The following is a 26,952-nucleotide window of genomic DNA, read 5'->3' on the forward strand; positions in this document are numbered from 1 at the left end:
AGGTGCTATAAAAATCAGAGGTCTGAAACACCAGACATAACATAAAGGGCAGGGCAGGCTCAAATCCAAATCCAGCAGAGTCCTGGAGGCATCCAAACCCCATCGATTGATGGATGGAGAATACAAGGAGGCCATAGGTACAGAAAGCAACAGAAGCATAAAATTATTGCTAAGAGGATTAAAGAATCACAAGCGCAATTTAAAGATAAAATTAAAGGTAATTAAAGATAGTAATGGAACAATCCCAACATATCATTCAAGTGGGTAACTTTTTAGAAAGTTAACAGAACTTATTCTTCAAATTCCTTCTTGATAACCCGCTTGACCACTTTAAGATTTCAAGATTAATTGGACCCCTATCTTATGTTATACACAAAAATCAACTCAAAAGGATTACAGCTTAAATTTAAGACCTAAACCATAAAACTCTTAGAAGAAAATATAGAAGGTAAGCTCCCTTACATTAGCCTTGGCAATAATTTTTAAAACTTGACATCAAAAGCAAAAGCAAACACAAGCAAAAATAAGCTAGTGGGACTGCATCAAACTAAAAAGCTTCTGCACAGTAAAGGAAATCATCAACAAAATGAAAATGCAACCTATGAAATGGGAGAAAATGTTTGCAAATCATATATCTGATAAGGGGTTAACACCCAAAATATAGAAAGAATTCACATAATTTAATAGTAAAAGAGACAAAAACAAAACAAAACAAATCTGGTTTAAAAAAATAGAGGACTGAACGGACATTTTTCAAAAGAAGACATGAAAATAACCAAGAGGGTCCATGAAAAGGTGTTCAACATAACTAATCATCAGGGAAATGCAAATTAAACCTACCTCACACCTATTAGAATGACAGTCATCAAAAAGAAGAGAGAACAAGTATCGGGAAGGACGTGGAGAAGGGGGAATTCTTGTGTAAGATTGGGAATGTAAACTGGTGCAGCCACTATGGAAAACAGTATGGAGATTTTCCTCCAAAAAACAAAAATAAAAATAGAACTACCATATAATCCAACAATCCCACTTTTGTTTTCTGGGTATGTTTCTAAAGGAAATGAAAACAACCTCTCAAAGAGATATCTGCATTCCCATGTTCATTGAAGCATTATTCATAATAGCAAAGATACAGAAACAAGATGACTGTCAGTGTATGAATGGATAAAGAAAATGTGGTATATATGTGAAATGTAATATTATTGAGCCATGAGAAAGAAGGAAATCCTACCATCTGCAACAAGGATGGACCTTGAGGATATCTTGCTAAGTAAAATAAGCCAGAAAAACAAATACTTCACTGTATCACTTCTATATGGAATTTAAATAAGAAGTTAATGAAAGAAAGTAATAATTACTCATCTTTCTGCAAATTGCCAAAAATATATTTTACAACAGCCACAATCAGCAACAACCAAAAGAATGGGATCTTGAAATCAGGCACAGGATAGAATCTTGGGTATCTAGGTGAGCAGAATATGTAATAAGGTAGTTTCTCAGCAGTGAATACTTGGAAAAGAATTATTGGCAGTGCAAAGTCAAAAGCTTGGTAGGATTCTTGTGATCTTTCTCAATCCATGGACCCTCTATTCCCTCTCCCAGATCTCTTTCCAATCACTGCTTACCCCAAAATTGATCCTAGGGGCCACCACAGCTCGGTGTTAAACAGATTTAGGCTGGACTCCCAATACACCTGTTGTTGAAAGGGCAAGTTATTTAGCCTTTTTCAATTCCAGTACTAACTACAGTTAAAGAGGGATTATAACATCTATCCCAACAAACTATTGCAGAAATAAAGAGACAGTGTTGCAAAGTACTTAACTATAAGCCTATCAATGCCTCAACATTGTCATCTGCAAAATGAGGTTGGATTAAAAGTGACAGGTGACAGATGGCAGCTATATTTGTGGTGAGCATAAGTATAACATACAGAGTGGTTGAATCACTATGTTGTATACCAGAAACTAATGTAACGTCATGTGTCAACTATACTCAAAACAACAACAACAACAACAACAACAACAACAACAACAGAAGAAGAAGGAGGAGGAGGAGAAGGAGGAGTGGAAGGAGGTCATCTCAGAGGTATCTTTCCCCTGATATGAAATTCCATAGCTACATAAGTATCCAAATTAGGAATTTTCCAATTAATTCTTCTTTGAGCTCAATAGCCTAACATTAAATTCCCTTCCTGTGCCCACTAGTTTTCATCACTAATCTTTCAAATGATTGTGAAGAACATGGAAGATGATAGGAATAGAATTTAGTACTGCGGGATGATCAAAAATTTTTGCAACTAAGGCAAACAAGTTATTTTAACTGCTTAAGAACTTGTTTTCTATTCTAAAAATTAGGCTAATAAGTAATACCAAAAGGTGCTAGAGTGTGAAAAGTTTCACTAATGTATCTAGCAGGCACTCAAAGCTATATAGTTATTTTATCTCAATAACTTGACCAAAATACCCTGAAAGAATCAAGAAGATTAAGCTTTAATACTTCTAGATATGCTTAAGGCATTTTGATAAAATAATCCAGCAGTGTTTTAAGAAAATCCCCTCCCCCAAATCTTGTGTAGTTTAAAATAAAAATTACAGCAATAGTGAGATAAAAATGCTTGCTCTAACTTTGCCACTAAATTGTGACAAGATAAGACTATCAAACATGTGAAATGTGTCTCAGTTTGAACTATCAAGAATTACAACCACATCTAGAAATGCATTTTAAATTGTTGTAATGAGCACATATTAATGATGAAACAAAAATTGTTGTTTGCTTTTGAAAGACCTCCAAACTGAATATTTAAGTACTATTTCAAAACCTATTTTCACAAAGTGCATCAAAATGTTCAGAAAGATTATTTGTGAATAACAAAACACCATTTCAAAGTCAGGAAGAAACTAGAGAATGGCTCACTTTTCAGTTCTCATATTATTAGTTTAATAGATTTATTTAAAAGCCTTTCTGGTCTCCTTCTCTGACTTACTGAAAGCAAATTTTGAAAAGTGAAGAACCTATAGAGGTTTTTGTTTTCTATTAAGTATCATCCATATATCCAACATCAATAAAATATGACAGCCCTGGACCTGAATATGACACCCTTTATATTGTTCCTACACATTGTCTAGCCTATCAGGAGAACAATCAGTAAAGTCAGCAGGAAGGAAGATCAGTGAAAATAGGAATGTGAATTTAACTCAGATAGCTGAGAATACCAAGTTACTTTCACATATTCTCAGCACTGATTACTTTTAAAAATCCATAAAACTTAAAAAAAATAAGTATATGAGTACTAGTGACTAAAGAACAATATATTTCATGAGGATAGTGACCATTTCTGCCCCATTAGACCCCTGGAGATACTCAACTAATATCTACTGAGCACCTACTATACACCCAGACACCTTCTAGATGCTGTGGTTATGGTGGTGAATAAGAAAGAAACACAAGATCACTGCTCTGATGATTTTAAAAGGGAAACAAATGATAAATAAATGGCCAAAATTAATTGCACAACATTGTAAATGCTACAAAGCTACAAAAGAGGCTACCAAAGTGATCAGGTGATTAGGGGGAGGGTACTGATTTAGCTTCCACAGTCAAGGAAGTTTCAGGAGAGCTTCTCCAACAACCTGAGACCGCAATGACAAGAAGGAGGCTGCCATGGGGATAACTTAAACACAAAGAATTTCAGACAGAAGAAGAAGCATTTTAGCAAATACAAGTTTGAGTTTGGTGTATTAGAAGTACAGAAACAGGGTGACTGTATCTGGAGCCCACAAAGCGGAGAGGAGACTGATAGGAAATGAGATCACAGAGTAGGTGAGGCAAGAGAGGAAATTCAAATTCTGTTCTAAGAATAATGTAAAGCTACTGGAATGTTTTAAAGGAAATTTCAGGTGGAAGGGACAGGAGGGAGGCAAAAGTGGGAGTTATCAGGATCTATCATAATAATCTACGCTAGGTATGATGAGTTTTGAATTAGGATTAAAAGCGAAAAATGGAGAGAAGTGGTCAAATTGGAATATATATTTGAAGATAAACCTTAAATGACCAGCTTTTGGACTGGGTATGATTAAGGTTAAGACAGAGAGGGGCTGTGTTTTTGGCTTGAGTCATTTATGTGGATGGCTCTAAAACTACAAGAGGAATAGAGATGGGTGGGAAGAGCTCTGTTTTAAACAATGTTTCTTTTCTGCTATGGATATCAACTAATATTCAGCCTTTATCTATAGCAAGATTAATACAATGGCACACTAAATAGCATATATATTATGTAGTTTAATGCTTGCTTCCTGCCCAGTATCACTTTACAGCTCTATCCATGAAGTAATTTTTGTCAAATTATATGTACACTTCTAACTACTTAAAGTTACACAGATATTTTTCTCTTTCACACCATTTGCCCTCCAAATGGAAATGACATTTAATTTATTGTTATTTTTAGAACCGAACAACCTAAATCAATCCTTGAAATCAAAGCCATAAGAAAGCTTTACCTATTCATGGGGATCTGAAAGATCGTAATGACCTACTAATGATTTTAATGTTTTGTTTCTGTGTGAAGCCTGCAGCACTGAGGGTGACAAATGATTTAATTATGTAAATAATAAGGCTCAATCCCTCAGTATCAGAAATTTCCAAGCCAAACTTTATTACACCAAGGTACTCCCAGGGCAGTATCACATGCTTGTCCATAATTAATATTCAGTTGGCTTTTATATTTCAACAATGACAGTAACAATAATAACAATAACAACAATGGTTAACAATTTCTTGAATAGCTACAGGCCTGAATCTCTGAACTTAGTACTTTACATATGTGACCTCATTTAATCCTCAAAAGAACCCTAGTCATAGTTTAGAAAACCAAGGCTCAAAAATCTTAAATAACTTCACCTGATCAAACATTAAGTAATAATGGAGCCAAGATTGGAATTCAGACATGCTGTATCTCTTTCATTTATTCATTCATATATGTATGCATTCAACAAATGAATCTTTTTCTAAAGATATGCCACTATAGTAGAAATATGGCTGCCAATTATTTCTCCTTGTACTAATTGAGAAACAAAGCCCATTTCCTCTCCACTTGAATCTGGGCTTGCCCTGTGACTTAATTTGACCAAGGGAATCTGGTGGAAATAACTGAGTCACTTCCAAGGCTCAGGCCTGGCCAAGGAGATCTGCAGATTTCTGCTATCATACTTGTGGAACATTCTTGGAACTATTCTGTAATAGAGAAGCCCAATCACATAAGAGACCACATGGAGAACAAGATATTCCAGTTAATAGCCCCAACAGGTAGGGCAGCATCAAACACGACTCTGTGTGTAAACCATCTTGACAATCCCAGGTCAGTAGAACATCATGATCATTATAGCTCCCATCAACACCACTGGAGCAAAAGAACCACCCAACAGAGTACACAGTCAACACACAGAATAGTGAGAGATAATAAACAATTGTTGTTTTGAACAACTATGTTTAAGTGTGGTTAGTTATGCAGGACAATCTAAAGAGCCATAATATTTTTCTTCAAAGGAGAGTATGAATTATAGCAAAATGTAACTCTAAAAAGCAAGAAAATACATTGAAGAGACTGCTTTGCTCTTATGGCTGTGTATATTTTTCTAATACTCATAGCCTATTAAAGTAGGAAAATCAGAAAAGATCATGGCCCATTTTCTTCACTTGTTCAATCACTTATTCATTCATTTACTTACTCATACATTTATTCCTATATTCATTCAGCAAGTATTTCCTGTTATATGTGAGCCTCTGGGGATTACTGTGGGTGAATCAAGAAACTAACAAAAGACTTTTAAGAACTTTTTAAGAACTTTTTAATCTAAAGAATGGCTTTGGGCACCTGGGTGTCTCTGTCAGTTAAGCATCCAACTCTTGGTTTTGGCTCAGGTCATGATTTCACAGTTTATGTGATGGAGCCCCGCATTGGGCTCTGTGCTCTCAGTGTAGAGCCTGCTTGGGATTCTCTCTCCCCCTCTCTCTATCCCTTCCCCACTCTCTCTCGATCTCTCTCTCAAAATAAATAAACTTTAAAAAAAGTAAAAGAAGGGCTCAACAAATACTGCTGGCTGATTAATTCTTGCTCATTCCAGAGGGAATAAAGTGAAATTTAGGAAAGTGGAAGAAAAAAGTAGGATAAGCCTAGTTTACATTGAAAAATTTTCTGTTCTGGGGCTTCTGGGTGGCTCAGTCAGTTAAGTGGCCGACTTTGGCTCAGGTCATGATCTCATGGTTAGTGAGTTCAAATCCTCCACTGGGCTCTGTGCTGACAGCTCAGAGCCTGGAGCCTGCTTTGGATTCTGTGTCTCCCTCTCTCTCTCTACTTCTCCCCTGCACTTGCTGGCTCTCTCTCTCTCTCTCTCTCAAAAGTAAACAAACAAAAAATCTTAAAATTTTTTCTGTTGATAACACAACATAGATAATGCAGCATGCACTGTATTTACATTTTACTACTTTATTCCTACCCATAAGATGTTAACTCCCCCCTTCCCACACACACACACACACACAAATAGACATTAAAAAAAAAGCACACATATATTACTTTTGCTCTTCTGTTTGGCTCTCCTCAAAAGTACTGACTCATTTCCTAACCTATCTGACCTTCAATTCTCTTAAATAAAAAAGTGAGATGATTCTAGCCCTATCGATCCCTAGAGATGCTGTGACATGCAAATGATAATAATTAAATTCTTTAAAACTTGACATTTGGGCCAACAGTTAGTTGCATGACCATCTCATTCATTCAGTGAAAAGGTTCCTTTTTTTAAAAGTTATATTTTATGCACAAGTAAGCAAAGGATAAAAGAAAAAAAATAAACTGTAAGATCACTACCTAGACTTAACTAAACAGTGTCTCCTGAAATTTAAATATGTGATTCTAACAAGACTGAGAATCTTGGCCTCAGAACTGGACATGTGATGCAACAGAATCAAAGTATCCCCCTAAGGATATTTAGATTTAGAACCAATGGAGGAAGTGCTTGGATTTTGAATCACTGAGACAAAAGGATGTGAATCAAATAGGCTAGCATCATCTTCCTTGTTACAAGAAGGAAGGTTAGGTCCAAGGAGGGAAGGGCTTCAACTAGAAGGTAAGGGGTATAATCAGGTTGGTGACTGAGGTCAAGTTATCACATGTCTCTTTTGTTCTAACCAGGGTCTTATTTTAAGATTAGAGATGCTTTTATCCTAAGAGATTAATTGTCCAATTTATAAAAGTCTCAGATGACTTCAATATGCCTTTTACACTCTAATTTTTTTATTCAAACTTGTTTGGTTACAACCAATAGAAATTAAACTTCTACTAATTTGAATAATAAAAGGGAATTCATTGGCTCACAAAACTTTGAAGTTAAAGGCTATTATGGCTTCAGGCATGGCTGGATCCAGCAGCCCAAGTGAGGTTTCAGGACTTGTCTTTCCTTCACTTCTATAGGAAAATATGAGGTCAATAGAGAGAAATAAAAGGGAGAGACAAATCCTGAAAATCTCACTTGTATCCTCTTGCCAACCATATACCAACACAGGCTTTGTCTCACTTTTTCTTTTTAACTTCTATATCACAACATGCTATCCCTCTAGGATGCTACAAAATGAGCTCCAGGCTGGGGAAAGAGCCGAGAAAGGGAGGATAAAATTTAGTTTGCCATCTGTTGGCACAATAACTGATACCTCTAACCCTCAACAGATGCTCAGAAGTCCTGTGCCCAAGAAGCCTTATTCATTACCACTAAAGAAATTAATCTTACACATTAGCTGCACTGAATATGTTAGGGGAATGGAGAAGCAATGCTATTTGGATAATCAACTCAAAAGAAAATTAAATTTACTAATGAAAACTACCACTAGTCATTTTTTGGATGCATATAAAGATAAAGACAGCTTAAAACAGCAAACAGACAACTAATCTATTAACCTTCAGATATGGTGCAAAAACATGACCTAAAAGGTACTTAATCATTACTAGTAAAGTAGGCTATAGTCACAAACTGCACCTTAGACCACTGAACATCTGCCTGTTTGTCTTGTGCTGCCCTTCCCTTTCAGTGCCCTAGATACCAAGGAACTTAGCTGCTAAAGGCTGAGGCTGTGATCAAAGTGCTCTAAACTTTCCTACCAGAACTCCAATCATGAGGCAGAAGCAGACTGGGAAATAGATTCTCTCTAGAAACTGCCTGGCCCTTCAAAATACTAGGTCTCTAAAATAAATTAGCATGGGGCCAAACTGGACTCAACCATAGTCCTAGGAAAGAGCAAGAGTTTTGTGGTCATTCTGCCTTGTGGCCTTTGCTCACATCCAGAGCCACCCGAAGCTAAAGAAAGTCTCCTTGGTAGACCATGGTGAGCCCTCTTTTATCCTCCCACTGTCAGGGATGAAAGATTTCAAGCCTTGAGTGCAACAGAGCTGCAGGCGCCGACTTTTCCAAGAGACAGAAATCAAAACCCAAAAAAGACCACAAGTTCCCTTTGAAATACAGAAAAACCAGCCTTCTCAGAGTGGCTACTTTCCAGACACACAAACGCTTTAAAGATAAAAACAGATTGTCATATTTGTCAGGGCAAATAAAAAAGCCTAGAGCAGGGCTCTCAAGTCTCTCTTTTTGTGATAAGGAACATCTTTCCAATCCTTTGCAGCCTTAAGGCAAACGAGGACAGTGAGATGATGGGGGAAATTGCTGAAGAGGGCAAGAAAAGTGCCATATGCCATACACTAGCATACAGGGTCCAATACACAGGGGCAGCTAGAACAAAGAAAAGGAGTTTGGGTGTTCTTCCTGGAGTTTCCAAGTTTTTGGTTGCAGATTCTGTCATTCAACCAAATATCTACTGAGCACTTAACTGCATATTAGGCAGTATTCTAGGTCCTGTGGATTCATCAAGTGGAAAAAGAGAGAGAGAGAGAAAAGAAAACCTGCTCAAGTAAAACTTGTGTTGCACTCCGGAGAGAAAGACTGAGAATAAATAAAATAAGAAAGTTGTAATACCTTAGAAAGTAATAAGTACTACAAGAAAAATTAAGCCAAGAAAAAGTACTAAAAGAAAATAGAAGTTCTACCAAGTACTCAAAGGAAGAAGTATAGGGAGTGCCAGGAAAGCAAATGGTAGGAGTATAATTTTAAATCAGTGTTCAGGGAAGATACCAGTCAGAAGTAAAGTCTGAAAAAATATTTGAAAAAAGATATTTGGGATGAAGAGTGTTAGAGGCAAAGGACACAGCAAATGCAAAAACTCCAAGAGGGGACCTTGCGAGTCAAGTTCAAAGAACAGCAAGGAGACCAGCATGGTTAGAGAGGAGTGAGTGAGAGAGGCAGAGGTTAGAGCTGTGATCAGAGAAGTAGATTTGAACCAGACTAAGTATAGATTTATAAAATTTCAGCTTTCCTCTAATATGGGAAGTCTTTGGAGAGTTTTAAGCTGAGGTATGATATGAACTAACTTAGTTACAAAATTGAGGACAGAAATAGGATTAGTTAGAAGGTGCTCTGGGAATTACATATGCATTTTCCTTTTATCAGTCTACCTTCAAATAATATTAAAACACCTCACAGACAATGAAGATCCTCACAAGAGAATGCTTACATTCCTCCCTCTTATCCGTTCTGCTATTGTCATATTTTATTCCTGCTTGTGTTATAAACTCTACATTACTTTAGCTATAAATAAAATTATTTTTCAAAGAAATATATGTATACATGGGGAAACAAAGCCTTTTATATTTTTCCACATATTTACCATACCTTTAATTCTTTTTTGTAGGTCCAAGCTTCCATTTGGTATCATTTTCCTACATCTGGAAACTTCCTTTATCACTTATTACAGTGCAAATATGCTGGCAGTGAATTCTCTCAGCTTTTGTTTATCTGAAAATTTCTTTATTTCACATTTATTTTTGAAAGATATATTTCAATGAACATAGAATTCTAAGTGTTTTTTCCTGGCCAGGATATTAGAGATGCCATTCTATTTTCTTTTGTATTGTGTATTTTCTAAAAAAAAAAAAACAAGTGATTACTCTTATTTTGTTCCTCTGTGTGTAATGTGGCCTCTCTGTAGCTGTTCTTAAGACTTCTTTTTAATCAATGGTTTTCAATAATTTCATTATGATGTACTTTAGTGTAGTTTTCTTTGTGTTTATTCTGCTTGTGACTCATTGGACTACTTGGATCAGGAGACTTAAAAAATTCCTTTAACTTTGGAGATTTTTCAGCCATTTTTAGTATTTTTTTATGTCCCTGTCCCATCCTTTCTTTCTGCAACTCCAATGACATATGTTAGTTGCCTATGGTCCCAGGAGCTCACTGAGCCCCTGTTAATTACATCTAAAACTTTTTTTTCCTTCTCTGTGCTTCAGTTTGAATAGTTTCTATTGCTATGTCTTCAAGGTCTATGATCTTTTTCTGGGGGAGGGGTGTGAAGCACGTGCCTCAAATACTGTTAATTTTTCATTTCTGATACGGTGTTTCTCCATTTTAGAAGTTCCATTTGCTTCTTTAAAAAAAAATTTTTTTTAACGTTTATTTATTATTGAGAGACAGAGCACGAGCATGGGAGGGGCAGAGAGAGGGGAGACACAGAATCCGTAGCAGGCACCAGGCTCTGAGCTCCGAGTGGGGCTCCAACTCACAAACTGTGAGATCATGACCTGAACTGAAGTCGGACCTTTAACTGACTGAGCCACCCAGGCACCCCTCCATTTGATTCTTTTTACATTTTCATTTATCCCTTTGTTACATTTACATTTTCATTTAAATCCCTGAGCACATTTACCAGACTTGTTTTAAAATCCTTGTCTCTTAAATTTTTTTTTTCAACGTTTATTTATTTTTGGGACAGAGAGAGACAGAGCATGAACGGGGGAGGGGCAGAGAGAGAGGGAGACACAGAATCGGAAACAGGCTCCAGGTTCCGAGCCATCAGCCCAGAGCCTGACGCGGGGCTCGAACTCACGGACCGCGAGATCGTGACCTGGCTGAAGTCGGACGCTTAACCGACTGCGCCACCCAGGCACCCCTAAAATCCTTGTCTCTTGATTCCACTGTTTCTATCATTCCTAGGTCTGATTCTACTGAATGATTCGTCTCCTGGTTATGAGTCACATTTTCCTGCTACTTAGAATGTTTAATAATTTATGGTTAGATAATAAACATTCTAAATGTTTTATTAATGAGTGTCTGGATTTTGTTGCCTTTCTTTTTTTTTTTTTTTAATTTTTTTTTTTTCAACATTTATTTATTTTTGGGACAGAGAGAGACAGAGCATGAACAGGGGAGGGGCAGAGAGAGAGAGGGAGACACAGAATCAGAAACAGGCTCCAGGCTCTGAGCCATCAGCCCAGAGCCCGACGCGGGGCCCGAACCCACGGACCGCGAGATCGTGACCTGGCTGAAGTCGGACGCTCAACCGACTGCGCCACCCAGGTGCCCCTTGTTGCCTTTCTTTAAAGAGTGTTGAAGTTTGTTTCGGTAGTCAGTTAACATGACTTGCAAATGGGCTCGATCTTTTCAAGGCTTATTTTTTCTCCTCTGTTAAGGTAGGTCAAAACTAGCTTTTACTTTAGAGCTAGTATAGTCCCACTACTAAGACATAGCTCTTGTGGCATCTTTAATGATATGACGGGTGTTCCCTGAAGTCTCTCCAATATGACTGATTGGAACTTAAGTAGTTTGCAGGCTTTGTGAAACCCCAATTCAAGGGGGATATTATGCTGATATTTGGAGCTGTTTTTCTGAATAATTCTCTACTCTCTGGCACTCTGTACCATAACTTTCAGTGCCCCTGTCCTCCACAAATTCCAACATTATTCTTTTCAACTCAGAAATACCACTGGGCTTTGCTCTGGTTCCTCATCTCTGGGATATAGTGCGTAAAGTACGTGCACGATAAAAGCTAGAATAATTTTAGGGCTTATCTCTTTCTTTTTCTCAGTGAACACATCCCTACACTGCCTGTTGTCCACTGTCCAAAAAAGAGCATTATTTTATATTTTGTACAGTTTACTAGTTGTTTTTTTAATCAGATAATAAGAGTGACCTAGAAGGACTTGAAAGGGAATTCCAAGTCTTCATTTTATAGATGAAGCAACAGAGGTGCAGAGAGAGGTTGTGACACAGCCAAGATCACACAGCTACCAATAGCTGCCTTAAGTGCAGAAACTACATTTCCTAATTCTAACTCCAATGCATTTCTACCCCACCATGCTGTCTCCTACAAAACGTTTAATAGAAGGTGGTATACTAGTTTCCCAGAACCGTTGTAGCAAATTACCACAAATAGGTGGCTTAAAAATAACAGAAATATATTATCTTAACAATTCTGGAGACCAAAAGTCTAAATCCAAGTGTCAGTAAATTTCTGGAGGCTCTGAGGGAGAATTGCTTCCATAACTCCCTCCTAGCTTGTGGTGACTGCTGCAATCATTGTGTCCCTGGGCTTATAGACAAATCACTCCAATGTCTGCCTTGGTCTTCATACAGCTTTATACCCTGTGGACCTGTGTCTTTTCTTTTTATAAGGACGCTTTTCACTGGCTTTAGGGGCCATCCAGTTGATCTAGGATGATTTATTCTAGGGATCTTTCATTTAATTATGTGTACAAAACTCTTTCTCCAAACAGGATCAAATCCACAGGTATTGGGGTCAGGGCTTGGATCTATCCTTTTATGGAGGGATACATTCAACTCAATACAGGTGGGTAATGGGAAGAACAAATAATACAGCCAAACTCATAATACAGTTTGGAAATGTTTGCCTCATATAAATGCAAATATTAAGTCTGACTCCACCTGGGTCTATTCTGGAGAATTTGAAAGGGTTTCTATGTGGAGCACTGAACCATGAGGAAAATATACAAAATCATATTGATAATGTTCCTTTTTATTTAAGCACAATTATGTTACTGGCTCATACCTTCTCACCACTTTCTGTATTATGCATTTAACACTACTGCTAATTTAGCCGAATCACCCAGATGTAATAAGAATAACTGTTTTCATTTCATCTAACCTATTCTTTCTCTAATAACCATATCAATCATGACTGGAGTCTTGAATCCTGAAAACAATGACATAAAGAAGAAATAAATTGCTGACAAGGCCTTACCTATGACAGAAATATTGTCATCACTGTAATTGTATTCCTCTTTTTGCTGACATGACCCAATGCCACTTTCAGAAAACTTGGGGATAAAAAAGAAAGTCTATAATGTGACATCTAATTGCTATTTTATCTATTATTTTTGATTAACCAATAACCTTTGTTTTTCAGCATGAATTTTTTTTCACTTTTTTCCAACTTTCTCAGTAAGTTCAGATGGTACATTGTGAGACAAAAGCAACAGAGAATTATCTCACACACAAAAATTAGCAATAACGCAACAGGACAGGACAATAAAGGCATTATGTTAAAAAAAATCATTCTAACATGAATAATTTGCAAGTGTTAATATGTTAAGAAAGATATCTAGAACAGATACCACCCTGGGATCCTTAAGCAATGACCTGAAACTTCATTTGCTACAAACACATCCAATGCATTGCAGTTGGGAATACATCCTTTAACCCAATTTTTAACGGGGTTAAAAGTCCTATCGGCTACTGAGCAGGGGTCATCTATTTGGTTTGCTTTATGATCTGGACCAATACAAACATTAAGTGAGGTCAAACAAAATGTCCACTTGCATTTCTCAAATTTCTAAAGCTGATTTAAAAGAAACTGGAAAATTGTGTTGAACAAAATGGCGAAATAAAGAGACTCATTTTTAAGGAAAAAGGAAACCTACCAGTATCAATCTCCATTGTGACACAGACTCCCCCCTCTCCCCACAAATAAACTGGAATGTAACAGCACAAACTGCCCAAGGAATCACAAGTTGGCAGGGGACAGGCCAGATTTAGAGGGATATTAATGGACCTAGAATTAGAATTGTGAATTAGAAAAGGGTATTCTAGGTATGGTAATTCTGGGTAAGTAAAGTAAGTTACAGATAATAGCCAAAGTAATTAGAAAATGAACCTAATACCAAGGAAGAGATGAATGACAGAATTTTGGCAACTGGAGAGAATTTAGGGCTCATACTCCTCATTTCATTATTTTTTTAATGTTTATTTATTTATTTTGAGAGAGAGAAAGCAGGAGCAGGGGAAGGGCAGAGAGGTAGAAAGAATCCCAAGCAGGGCCTGTGCTCAGTGAGCAGAGCCTGATGCAGGGCTTGATCCCACAACAGCAAGATCATGACCTGAGTTGAAATCTAGAATGAGACACTTAACCAACTGAGACACCTAGGTGCCCTTCAAACTCATTTTAAAGATGCAAACCATAAAAGACTCTTAACTGAAGAAAACAAAAAGGGTTGCTTGAGGGGAGGTGGGTGCTAGGATGGGTTCAATAGGTGATGGATATCCAGGAGGGCAGTTGTTGTGATGAACACTGAATGCTGTACATAAGTGACGAATTACTTATGGGTCATATTTATTACTAAAATAATGTACTACATTTTATGAGACTTGATAAGACATTACATTAAAATTATGTTTTAGGGGCACCAGGGTGGCTCAGTTGGTTAAGCCTCCAACTTCGGCTCAGGTTATGATTTCACGGTTCATGAGTTTGAGCCCTGTGTCGTGTTCTGTGCTGACAGTTCAGAGCTTGGAGCCTGCTTAGGATTCTGTGTCTCCCTCTCTCTCTGCCCCTCCCCCCTCTCAAAATAAACATTAAAAAAATTAAAATTATGCTTTAATTCTCAAAATAAAGACAAAGATGCAGATACAGTCAAAGAAAGTCAGGCCCAACGTGATCAGAACCCATATGCTTTTCAGTCTGGTGCTCTCTCTACTCAATTCCTTCTTCTCAAGGCTATGAGGGTATGTTAGAGTTCCACAGAGTTTATACCTGAGCCCCTTTTCCTTCTCTTTTCTCTTCCATTCATTATTTCATTCTTTTTCCATAGCTTTAAAGATCAGACTAATATCTAAATGTATTTCTCCAGTGCCAACTTCTCTGAACTTCAGACTTAGAGTTAACGATTCTACTTATTTGTTTTACAGGCACCTCAAACTTAACATGTGCAAATGCAAACTTTCAATTCCCATCCTTCCTGCTACAAATCTATTCCCAAGTTATTTTCCATCTACTAGATGAAACTACCATCTTACCAGTTCCTCCACCCAGAATTGAAGATGTCAGCCTTGAATTAGTGCCTTTCACCTTATAATATATCCAACTCTCTAAATAAATCTCAAAAATGTCTCCACCCATTTTCACTGCCACCAACATAGTCTAAGGCACCAACCAACAGACTACCTCCTAAACGGTCTCTCTGTTCTGATTTTCCCACTTCTAATTCATTAGCTACACAGCAGCCATGCGATCTTTTAGAACCATTCTATTTTAATAAAATTCAATCCCCTCATTATTGCTTACAAGGTCTACAGCAATAATGCCACCTTCTCCCTTGACCACTCTGCGTTAGCCATACTGGCCTCTTATATTTCTCTCCCTCTCTCTCTGAGAGAAAATCAAGAGCTAAAATTTTGAGTTGAATTCAAGAGTCAGATGCGTAATTGACTGAGCACCCCCTGACCTCTTAAATTTCTCAAACACACCATGGTCTTTCTACTTCAGGGCCTTTTCACATTCTGCTCCCTCTGTCAAGAATGCTCTTCTCTGCATTCCAAGATGCTGGTCTCTTTCATATACCTCAGGACTTTTAGTAAATGTCACTTATAAATAGAGGTCTCTGTCCACTCATCTAAACAAGGCCTTAGTTTCCTTTTGCTCCTTTCTATAGCACCACTGTATTCCCTTTATAGCACTTATAATGACTTGTAATCACATTACTATTATTTGGTTATTGGTTATTACCCATCATGTATTTCTCAGCTAAATATCAACAAGAATCAAATCTGTCTTTTCTATTGTTTCACCCTTGTATCACTCATATCTAGCATAAAGTAGGTATTCAATAAGTGTTCTTTGAATTAATGAAAATGTGGGACATTTACAGCAGGTTTCTCTCTACCCAAAAAGGACACAATGGACCATGGACTTTCATTCTATGTCAACATATTCACTAAGATAGAAGGAATGTCACAATTGAGGATTGCTAAAATACTGAAGGTTGTCAACTATTATTCTCTAGACATCTTTCTTAAATAGTGTCCATCCATCAAGGATGAATTAAATTCAGCCCTGCTTGAAGACAGAATGAAATGACTTTACCCAGCCCCTTATGAACTTATGATTCTTTGAAAAATCCATAAGCTCTCATCTTCCCAGCACACTGATAACTAGGTAATTATCCTTTTGATGAAAAAGGAACCCTTTTTATATCTATCCTTACTGAATTATAGACCTCAAAATGGAATTGGAGTTGAATAGACATCAAGCACCACTGCCTACCAGTTCCCAGCAAAGATGAGAGAGAGATCACTTGTAGTGGTATCTGGAGACTCAGGGACAATGCTGTCAGAGTGTCCTTCCTGCCTTCTCCAGTGACTCCTCACTGTGAGCACTAAGTCCACAGTATTAATTACATTCTCTCCTCATTTTGTGAGCCAGTCCCTAACCAAATAGAAGATGCATTAATTGCCCCACCTTGTCTGTTCAAGGGTTTTGAAATTAAGCCATTCGATTGAAGATTTTGTATAGATTAAGTTTGAGATGCAATTTGCGCCATTCCCACCATGTTAACCAAGGTCAGAGGGCTTTGTTCTGACAGCACATCAATTCCCACATTGCAGTGTACCTGTCCCAGAACACTGTCTTGACACCTGTGTAAGACCCTGTCCACAGTCTCCCCCAATTACTAAATGACTGCTGGAATCATACCATTAACTGCCCACCTGATTGTGCCCAGAACCCACAATATTATGCCTGCCCCATGACCTACAGTTTATTGGCACTACTCAATTATCAATACTGGGTCAGATTAAGCCCTCATTAGCTAGCTACCCCACTCCATAGTCAAGGCTATCACTCCAAGATTTTCTTGCCTAACTCCCCATTTTTAGGGCCTCGGACTACAGACATTTACAGTTGAGCTTATACAAACTATCATGGCCACACTTTTACCTGGTCTCTACATATTAATCCTCTGTGATTTCTTTTCATACAACTGTCAGTTTGGAGGCATAATCTTGTAAGCCTTTACCTTCTGGACATCAGCATTGGAAAACTTCATTATTATTAGTTAAGATACAACAGAGTGACAAATGCAGCTTCAAAAAACTACACAACTTCTTTCCCTTTGAAAATTTTTGCACAGCTTTCCATATTTGGTACCCAAGGACATTTCTTTTCTCTCTCTGCTAACTTGGAGTACAGCAAGGTTACATTAGCTAATAAAAGCCCTCTGCTGACAAAAGATGCTTTTGAAAAGTCACTCAAAAAGGGAGCACTGTTGATAGCTTTATTAAAATAAAATGCCACGTCTTTGTGAAGTTAAAAGTCTCTGGATTGCGGTTAAAAGTCTGGTCAGCTCAAAATACAGTGGAAAGTCTTTAAAGAACCATGTTTTTATTAAGCTGGCCTCACACACATAGCAGCTAGAATGTAAATCCAGACAATTCCAACCCATCTATCATTTCCTTTCTATGTCATGAATAGAAGAATTAAATGAGAGATAGGTTCTATTCTGAACACCAATTAATAGAAGTTATTGAACTCATGATATCAAAACAACTTCATGCAAGTTAACACAATAGTTAGCTAACAGATTTTGCTGATCACGTGGCAAGAACACTTAAATATGAATGCTGCATAGATTGCAAAGAAATGGTATTCCCACACACTTCTACTGTGAAAGTATATTTGCGCAGCCTTTCTAACAGACATATTGATAGTCTGTATTAAAATGTAAAATGCAGGGGCGCCTGGGTGGCGCAGTCGGTTAAGCGTCCGACTTCAGCCAGGTCACGATCTCGCGGTCCGTGAGTTCGAGCCCCACGTCAGGCTCTGGGCTGATGGCTCAGAGCCTGGAGCCTGTTTCCGATTCTGTGTCTCCCTCTCTCTCTCTGCCCCTCCCCCGTTCATGCTCTGTCTCTCTCTGTCCCAAAAATAAATAAACGTTTAAAAAATAAATAAATAAATAAATAAATAAATAAATAAATAAATAAAATGTAAAATGCAGATACTCTTAAACTCAGTGATTCCTCTTCAAGATATCCTAGAGAGACAATTGCTCATTTGCAGAAAGGGACCTTTATAGGGATGCCCACTACAGAACTGTTCATAATTATAAAAATATTGAGACTCAGAAAAGTGCCCATCATCTAGGGAATGGTTCTATGTACATCTATTTGGCCTTGAAGATAATAAGGTAGATTTACATTTACAATGATTGGGGAAGATATCTATACAAGAATACAAAAAATATAACCCTATATGTGTAAAAGAGAAACATATTTAAATCTTTACATATATTAGTAAATGCACAAAATAAATACATATTTATTTAAATGTATATAAAAAGGTTGTGAAGAAAATATTTACAAATTATATATCTGGAAAGGGACTTGTAGCTAGAATATATAAAGAATGCTTACAACTCAATAAAAGGACAAATAATCAATTTAAAAATAGACAAAGGATTTGAATAAACATTTCTCCAAAGAAGATACACAAATGGATAATAAGTACATGAAAGATGCTCGAGATTATTAGTCATTATGGAAATGTAACCAAAGCCACGAGATAATGCTTCACATTCACTACAATGGTTACAGTAAAACAGATAAGAGCAAGTGGTGACAAAGATGTAGAGAAGCTGGAATCCTTATTCATTGCTGGTAGGAATGTGAAATGGTGCAGCTACTATGGAAAACAGTTTAGCAATTCCTCATGTAGTTACTACACATGTAGTTACTGTATGACCCAGCGGTTCCACTCCTAAGCCCATGTCCAAGAGAACTGAAAATATATGTCCACACAAAAATTTGTGCAGGAATGTTCATAAAATATTATTCACCACAGTCAGAAAGTGGAAGCAACCCAAATTTCCTTCAACTGCTAGATGGATAAACAAACTATGCTATATCTAAAAATAGAATATTATTTTGCCATAAAAGGAATGAAGTACTGATGCATGCTGTGAAATGAATAAACCTTGAAAACATTATTCTAAATGACAGAAGTCAGACATACAAAGCTTATTGTATGATTCCATTTACACGAATTATCCAGAATAGACAAACCCACAGAGACAGAAAGCATATTAGTAGTTATTAAGAGCTCAGGGGAGCAAAAAATGGGGAGTGACTGCTAATAACAAAAATGTTTTAAAATTAGATAGTGGTGATGGTTCCATAACTCTCTGAAAATGCTGAGAACCACTGAATTGTACGTTTTAAAGGAGTGAATTTTATGGTATGTGGATACCTCAATAAAGCTGTTATTTTAAATAATTTTTGAAAAATCTTGAAGGATATCCACCAAGCTAATAACAGTGGTTACCTTGGCAAAGGGATTAACATATATTTTTAAGAGTAAGAATTGAGCCCTGTATTTCTTATTACTATATAGTTTAAAATACATTGAAAAAAAAGGAAGAAAAAGTCATAAGAATCACTCAGAATGGTGCTGTATAAGACAAAGGAATAGTAGTGTGTTTCACCCTTCTTGATTTACAACCTAAGAGCAGATATTCATTGCAGAAAATAACCTCTGTTTTTGAACACTTTTCTAGGCCCTGGGTATATAAAAATGCATAAACCATGATCCTTTTCTTCCATGAATTTAAGGTGCATATAAGAGTTGACATAGGTACACACAGCCAATTTTTAAATAGTGTGATAAATGGTATAGTAATAGCATGTACATCTAGCTATGGAAGCACAGGGGCAGGGACCCAGGGGAAAGGAGTTGAACTTTAAAAATTATGCAGAAGTTAGCCAAGCAGAGAAGAGGTAAAGGCAGACAGCCAGCAAAAACAGCGTGGGCAAAAGCCTGTAGAGGTGCTGGGGCATGGAGTTTTTAGAGAAGAGTGAACATCAGCAGTTAAGCCTGTAACCAATGGTTTATGGAGGACATTCTTACAGATGGAAGGGTAGGCTGGAATCAGACGGGAAAAGTCTTTAAACAATGCCTTGAGAAGGAATTAGGACATTATTGTGCAGGCAAGGGAAAGGAGCAAAGGAAAGGAGGAGACCAGATAGAAAGACATGTGACAGGGAGCTAAGAAAAATTCCTGATTTATGGGGCGCCTGAGTGGCTCAGTTGGTTAAGCATCCACCTCTTGATTTCGGCTAAGGTCATGATCTCACATTTCGTGGGTTTGAACCCTGAACTGGGCTCTGTGCTGACATCGCAGAGCCTGCTTGGGATTCTCTCTCTCTCCCTCTCTCTCTCTCTCTCTTCTCTCTCTCTCTGCCCCTCTCCTGCTTGTGCATGCCCTCTCTCTCCCCACTCTCTCAAATAAATAAGCATTTAAAAAATTTTTAGAAAAATTTCTGATTTAACCAAGGGAGGAAAGAGCTTGTGGACTAGAGCTGGGGCAGGGGCAGTGAAGAGTGAGGTCAGATTCAAGAAATATTTCAGAAATTGAATAAGCCAGACTCTGGGACTGACTGGTGTGGGAGGGAGAAAGGGGGTGGCAGTGACTTTCAGAAGCCATTAGTTGTCAGAGCACATATACAGAGATTCCACTCAGACTTGCTTGCCCCTCAGGAAATAAAGGGGAGATGAAAAAACGGGTTTCATATACAATAAAAGAAAATATGCCTTGTACTTTGCATACTTCGAGATAGATAGATCCTCCTGAGCTCCAGCTGTTGTGACATCATGTACTAGGGCAAAGAGTATTTAACTTGTAGCATATACATACTTAGTTATATGCTATGCACTATGTCAAGTACTTTATGTGCATAATTTCATTGAGTCCTCAGGACACCCCATTGTAGAGAAAGAAAATGGAGGCTTATTGATATTAGAAAAAAAAAAGGTTCAAACCCAGGCAGTCTGACTTCAGAGGCCAATGTTCTTAACGACTGTACTATCTTCTGACAAAGATGCCTCCAAGAGGTTGAATTAAGCAGCTTTACTTATCCACTTCCAACAAAGGAAGGTCAGATTATAAACTTACCCTCCTTTCCCTCTCACCAGATCAAAAGCACATCCAGAGCATCCATTATGTCCTCCTGGTGAGATCAAAATGACTCTTCGATCCTGGCAGTGACTTCCAGGATGTTTGCAGTGGCCACGTGAAGCAGACACATCTATCAAAAAGCAGGACAGCTATGTGGTCTGCTAGGGAATCCAGGCAACACGAAAGTGCCTTCCAAAAAAAACACCAGTTCTTAATGTATGGAGATTCAGAGACTCGCTATAGTAAACATAGGTTGTTTTTTACTACTTAGCTTATACTTGCCACTTTTGTGTTAACATCATCCCAACTTTTCTCTTGGGAACCATACATGATCTCAACTCAGTTTGTATGGTTGGGGTGGATGTACTTCATCTCTAACTTCAAGGGTGAGCATATGACTCAGAGCTGACCCATCATGACATCTTATCTCCTTTGCCCCAGGACTTGGCTCAGAGTTGGGCATGTGATGCAGTTCAGTCCAATGATAGGCCCAGGATACTTTTTCAAATTGACCAGTAAGAAAAAAATCTTCTGTTTCTTATGTTTGGACCTATGAGGAAGAACACTTGAAACTTCCAGGCACATGAATATGGCCAGACTCTGTTTGAGCTGGTTAGCCACAAAAGAGGGATTAAGAGTTGCAAGATAGAAACAGGGAAACTTTGAGTACCTAAATCAAACCATTCCTGAAACTTAACCTGAACTTTTCTTTTGGTTACACAAGCCAATACATTCCCCTTGCTATTAGCACTATTTTGAATTTTTGACATCTGTAAGCAAATAAACAACAACAAAAAATCACAAGAAAGAAAAACCTAAAACACCTGCCTCAATAAAATGTACAATGTGCTGAGTAGGCAGTTAGCTAGCTTTCCTGCAAAGGAAACATTCAGAGGGGGCTGCTACTTCCAAGGCTTTTTCTGCCAAGATCTATCTAGAAAAAGCAGCTAATGTAAGAGCTGTCACATCCAGAGGTGCTCAGCATTGGCCTTGTAAATACTACATTATACAGAGCAACTGTGGGGCATAAGCAACAGAAGAGAAGGTTAAGTAATCTCTGTGTGCAGACTATGGACGTGCTGTCAGCCCAACTTTCTCACATTCTGGTTAAAACAATTTCTTCTATCCTGACATCTTGCATGAGGGTGTTCTCTCTCAGAATGTCCTCCATATTCAAGTCCAGCTGTTCTAGCCATTTTGAAGACATTTCTAGATTAATCTACTCCAAGGAATCTTCCCTGGTTATTGTACCCTTTACTGGCATCTCCTGTGAGCTCCTATAATGCTTAGACCTAGTACTTCCCACATGGGATCCAGGCAAACAAGGTGAATTTTTCTATCTAGCTTGGGAGAATATTCCTCAAGTGTGATTTCCATATGTGCTGTAGGCCCACCAGGAGGGCAGTAGAAGAGGAATTGGGGGCTTTTGTCAAGTCTACAAGAGGTATAGATTTTAATATTGCAAGGAGAAATTGATAGGGTCTTTAATATTCTACAATTTTGCAATTCTGAAAAGGGCTTCCTGGAGAAGGACAAGTGCTCACCATATGCCAAGGGTGTGAGCACTAAGGCTTTAATACAAGGGGCTCTGGGGGCCTTCTTTATTCCTTCCAAGGGTTGTGAACTGATGCAGAACTACAAGTGCAATGCTGCAAGATGCGGTCCAGAAGTGATGCTGAAAGTAAGGCTAAATGTGCTGGTGTTGAGAGCTCAGAAAGCCAGACTTCAACAGACATCAAAGTGTCTCTGAGAAATACTCTGATAAGCGAGTCCCCTGGGAACACTCCCAACCAGTAACACTCCTGACAAGAGACACCAAGGAGAGTGGCTTCTGACATTATGGCCACAAACACAGCAAAATCCTTTGTGTGGAACTCCTTTGCAAAGAGCAGCTAGACTCTGGCTAGAGAGTCTGGCTGGGGAACATTTCCCAGCAGCAGCTCAGCCTCTTGGCCCTTCCAACATGAGAGGCTGGATGGCATTGTATTCAGATAATAGGCCATGGACTGACAGACTTGGGCTGTTATGATAGCTGTGTCCCTGACTATTGTGTGACCTTGGGGAAATCTCTAATCACTCTAAGCCTGGTTTTTTATCATTCATAAAATATGGATAATACTATCACCTCACAAAGGTCTGGAGCAGATAAAATGCAATACAGCACACGAAGTGCTTAACTCTGCCTGGAACACGGTAAACTGCTAAGTAAGTGTTAGGCATCATCATCATTATTGTCATTATCCAGAAGACCGTGGTGATTAGAAACTGTTGGTGTCTCAAAATGCCATTCACTGAGAAGACAGGATAATAAATTCTTCTGCAGAAACCCAGAACAGTTTGAGATCCAGACTTAGCATAGAGCTCTGGTTAATCATGGAGACCCTATGTTTTAGAAACCTCAGATTCCTAATGAAAGATGTAGCTTATAAAGGAAGATTATACAGATATTATCTTGAATCGCTTGTTAATTTTTCCATATGCTTTAATTTTGTTATCCTAGTTAGATTATAAACTTCTACAAAACATGACCATAACTTTCAACTCTTATTCTATCAAAGGGTCTAAATCAAGGTCAAAGGCCCTCGTTCACTGGCTGTCGGCAACAATGGCCCAAAATGGATGGCTGTAGTCATTCCCACAGTGACAGAAAATATTGCAAGTTATCAGCAATGTGTGAGAAGAGGAGATTCAAAGGTTAAACAGAGAATATGGCATCATAATAGTTCTATAAAAATATTACATAGCAGGAGTCTCAAAAATATTCATATCTTTTGAAATAATAATTCTATTTCTAAGAAATAGAATTTCCTACCAAAATAATCTAGCAAGTAGAAGAATGTGATGTGGAAAGCCATTATTCTTGATAGAATATATAAGCAGAGAAATTTTAAAACAATCTATGTAACAATAGAAATATGTTATGTAAACTATGGATCTTCTTTCACGTAAAGTGCTTATTAAAAATAATGCTTAAGGGCTACCAGGGTGGCTCAGTTGGTTAAGCATCCCAGTTCAGCTCAGGTCATGATCTCATGGTTTGTGGGTTCAAGCTCCACATTGAGCTCTCTGCTGACAGCTCAGAGCCTGGACCCTGCTTGGATTCTTCCTGGCCACGAAGCCCAGCAGAAGTGAAGGAGCCCAGACCTTTTACACCTACAGGACATTGGAATACCAAAAAAAAAAAAAAAAAAAACACTTCTAAATTCTCCTCTGGGGCAAGGAAAGACCAAGGTCTGTAACTTACATATTCTCTTCTGAGAGGGAGAAGAAAACAAAACAAAACAAAACAAAACTACCTCTCATTAAAGACACCATCAGTGGGGAGTACTGTCACCAAGATGATGACATAGGTAGTTCCTGACTTCACTTCCTTTCACAAGAACAACTACCAAGTCTTCAAGAACAAGGCACCACTGAGAGAATCCTAGAACATGGAGGTGAGGTTCAAGCACTCCCAACCCTGCACCAAGGAACCCCAGACAGACTGCATTAGAAGTATAAGAGAAGCAGCTACACCCTGACCCAACTGCCTCTCCCCCAGCCCAGACCAGCCCATCATCAGGCTGAGAGGTCTTTCCTGAGCTTCAGTGCCTTTAGTGGGAAGAGAAGACCTAGGGGGGACAACCAGTGACCCTAGCATTGTGGGTCACTTTGTGGGAGCCACTAACTCTGATCTCACCCCATGGTAACTTCAGGGGAATCTGCAGGGCACAACCACTGGAAATCTGAATGTGATGGAGCCAGGGGAGCAGCTTGCTACTACTAGCACATGGATCTTGACAAACCTATCTGTACAGTTCATATCTGTAGTGCCCATGTACTACTCCCAACTAGTAGCTTTTCTCATATGCAAAACCAAGTTGTTGGTACCATCTGACCTGAAAACATAAAACAGTGCAGGTCTGATTGATTCAGATCCTCAAACAGGAGTTTTGCCAGCCTGAGAGCTTGGTTTGCCCATGCCCAGGCAAGAAGCTAAATGACAGCCACACCCCCTCTAGAGAAATTAGGGGGGGGGAGAGGAAATTATGCACAAAACAAGATCAACAAAGCAATAGAGAGGAACAAACAAACAGACATCCCACAGGGGAAAAATACAATAAGTAAACTAAAGAATTCAATAGAGAATTTTATAAACAGACTTGACCATATAGAAGAAGAAACAGAGACCTGGAAAATAGAATATTAGAAAGTATCTAGTCAAAAGACAAAAGCAAAATGAATAAAAAATGAGTGAAGAAAGCCTACAAGACTTATGGGACACAATGAAAAGAAACAATATTTACATTATGGGAAATACAAAAGGAGAAGAAAAAGAGCAAGAGGAAGAAAGTATATTTAAAGCAATAATTGCTGAAAACTTCCCAAACCTGAGAAGAGAAATGGACATCCCAACCAATGAGGCCCAAAAGATTCCAAATAGGTTGAAACTGGATAGGGCTAAACCAAGATACAGTCTGATTATTACAAGTCAAAGAGAAAGAATTTTGAAAGTAACAGAAGGAAAGAAAAAAGTACATATAAAGGAAGCCTAATAAGACTTATCAGCAGCTTTCTCAACAAAAACATTTCAGGCCAAGAGAGACTACAATTGAATATTCAAAATGTTGAAAGAAAAAAAATGGTCAGGAAAAAATTCTATACCCAACAAAACTGTCCTTCAAAAATAAAGGCGGGATCAAGACTTTCTTGAATAAACAAACCTGAGGGAGTTCATTACCATCAGACCCCTTACAAGAAATGCTAAAAGGAGTTCCTGAGTGAAAATAAAAGGGTGCTTACTAACATCACAAAAACATAAACAGGTAATAAAAAACTAAGGGTAGAGGTAAATATATTGTGAAAGTTATATTCTGTAACATGGTGATAGTGATGCATATCTCATTTATAAACATAGTTTAAAAGTTATAACAATGAAAATAGTAAAAATAACCATAACTATAATAATCTGCTAGTAGTTTTACAATATAAAAATATGTACATTATAACAATAATAACCTAAACTGTAATGGGGAGAAGTAAAAGTATAAAGTTCAGACATCTATTAAAGTTGTTATCAACTTAAAATAGGAGATTATAATTTTAAGATTTTTATATAAGCCTCATGGTAACCACAAGGGAAAAACCTGTAGCAACTACACAAAGAACATAATAAAAGAATCAAAGCATAGTGATACCCAAAAGACATCAAAATACACACAAAAAAGACAGCAATATAAGAAACAAGAAACAGGAGGGTTTTCATTGTCCCTCAAACACAGCTGTACTGAGGTCAGATCAGTTGGAACACCCAGGAAATCAGTCTGCAAAGTGACAAAGGATCTCCATGGTTGGAAAGAGACAACGTGGCAGGTGCGAGGTACATGGAAGTGAATTGGGTGAGAGAAAAGCTGTGGTGCCATGGAGGGGGAAGGAATCCCTTCTACAGAAAGACAAAAGGGAGAGAAAGAGAGAGGAGTTGAGTAAGTGTGGCATCGGGTTTGCACAAGAGGAAAACCTCTCTAGACCACAAACTGGGGAGTGAGAAGTACTTAGTACTGCAGGGTTTTTTGGCAAACAGCTTTTGGAGCTTAAACTCTGACGTTTTGGAAGCTTGTGACTTTCTCCAGAGCAGAACTATGGTGCATGTTCCTGGGGAAAAGGAGGGAGCTGGCTTGGGAGTGCATAGTGTGGTGTAGGGATCTCTAGCATGCACTGGGAGAGAATAGTCCCTTTCCTGGAGTACTCTAGGAAGAGGACATATTGCCTCTACAAGGACAAAAGACCCTGTAGGCATCAACAAGAGGTCTTTTCTCAGCAGGAGACAGAGGCGCACCCAGAGGGAATATAACCTTGTAGCTTCTTTC

Source organism: Felis catus, chromosome A2 (assembly GCF_018350175.1).
Source record: "Felis catus isolate Fca126 chromosome A2, F.catus_Fca126_mat1.0, whole genome shotgun sequence".
NCBI classification, from domain to species: Eukaryota; Metazoa; Chordata; class Mammalia; order Carnivora; family Felidae; genus Felis; species Felis catus.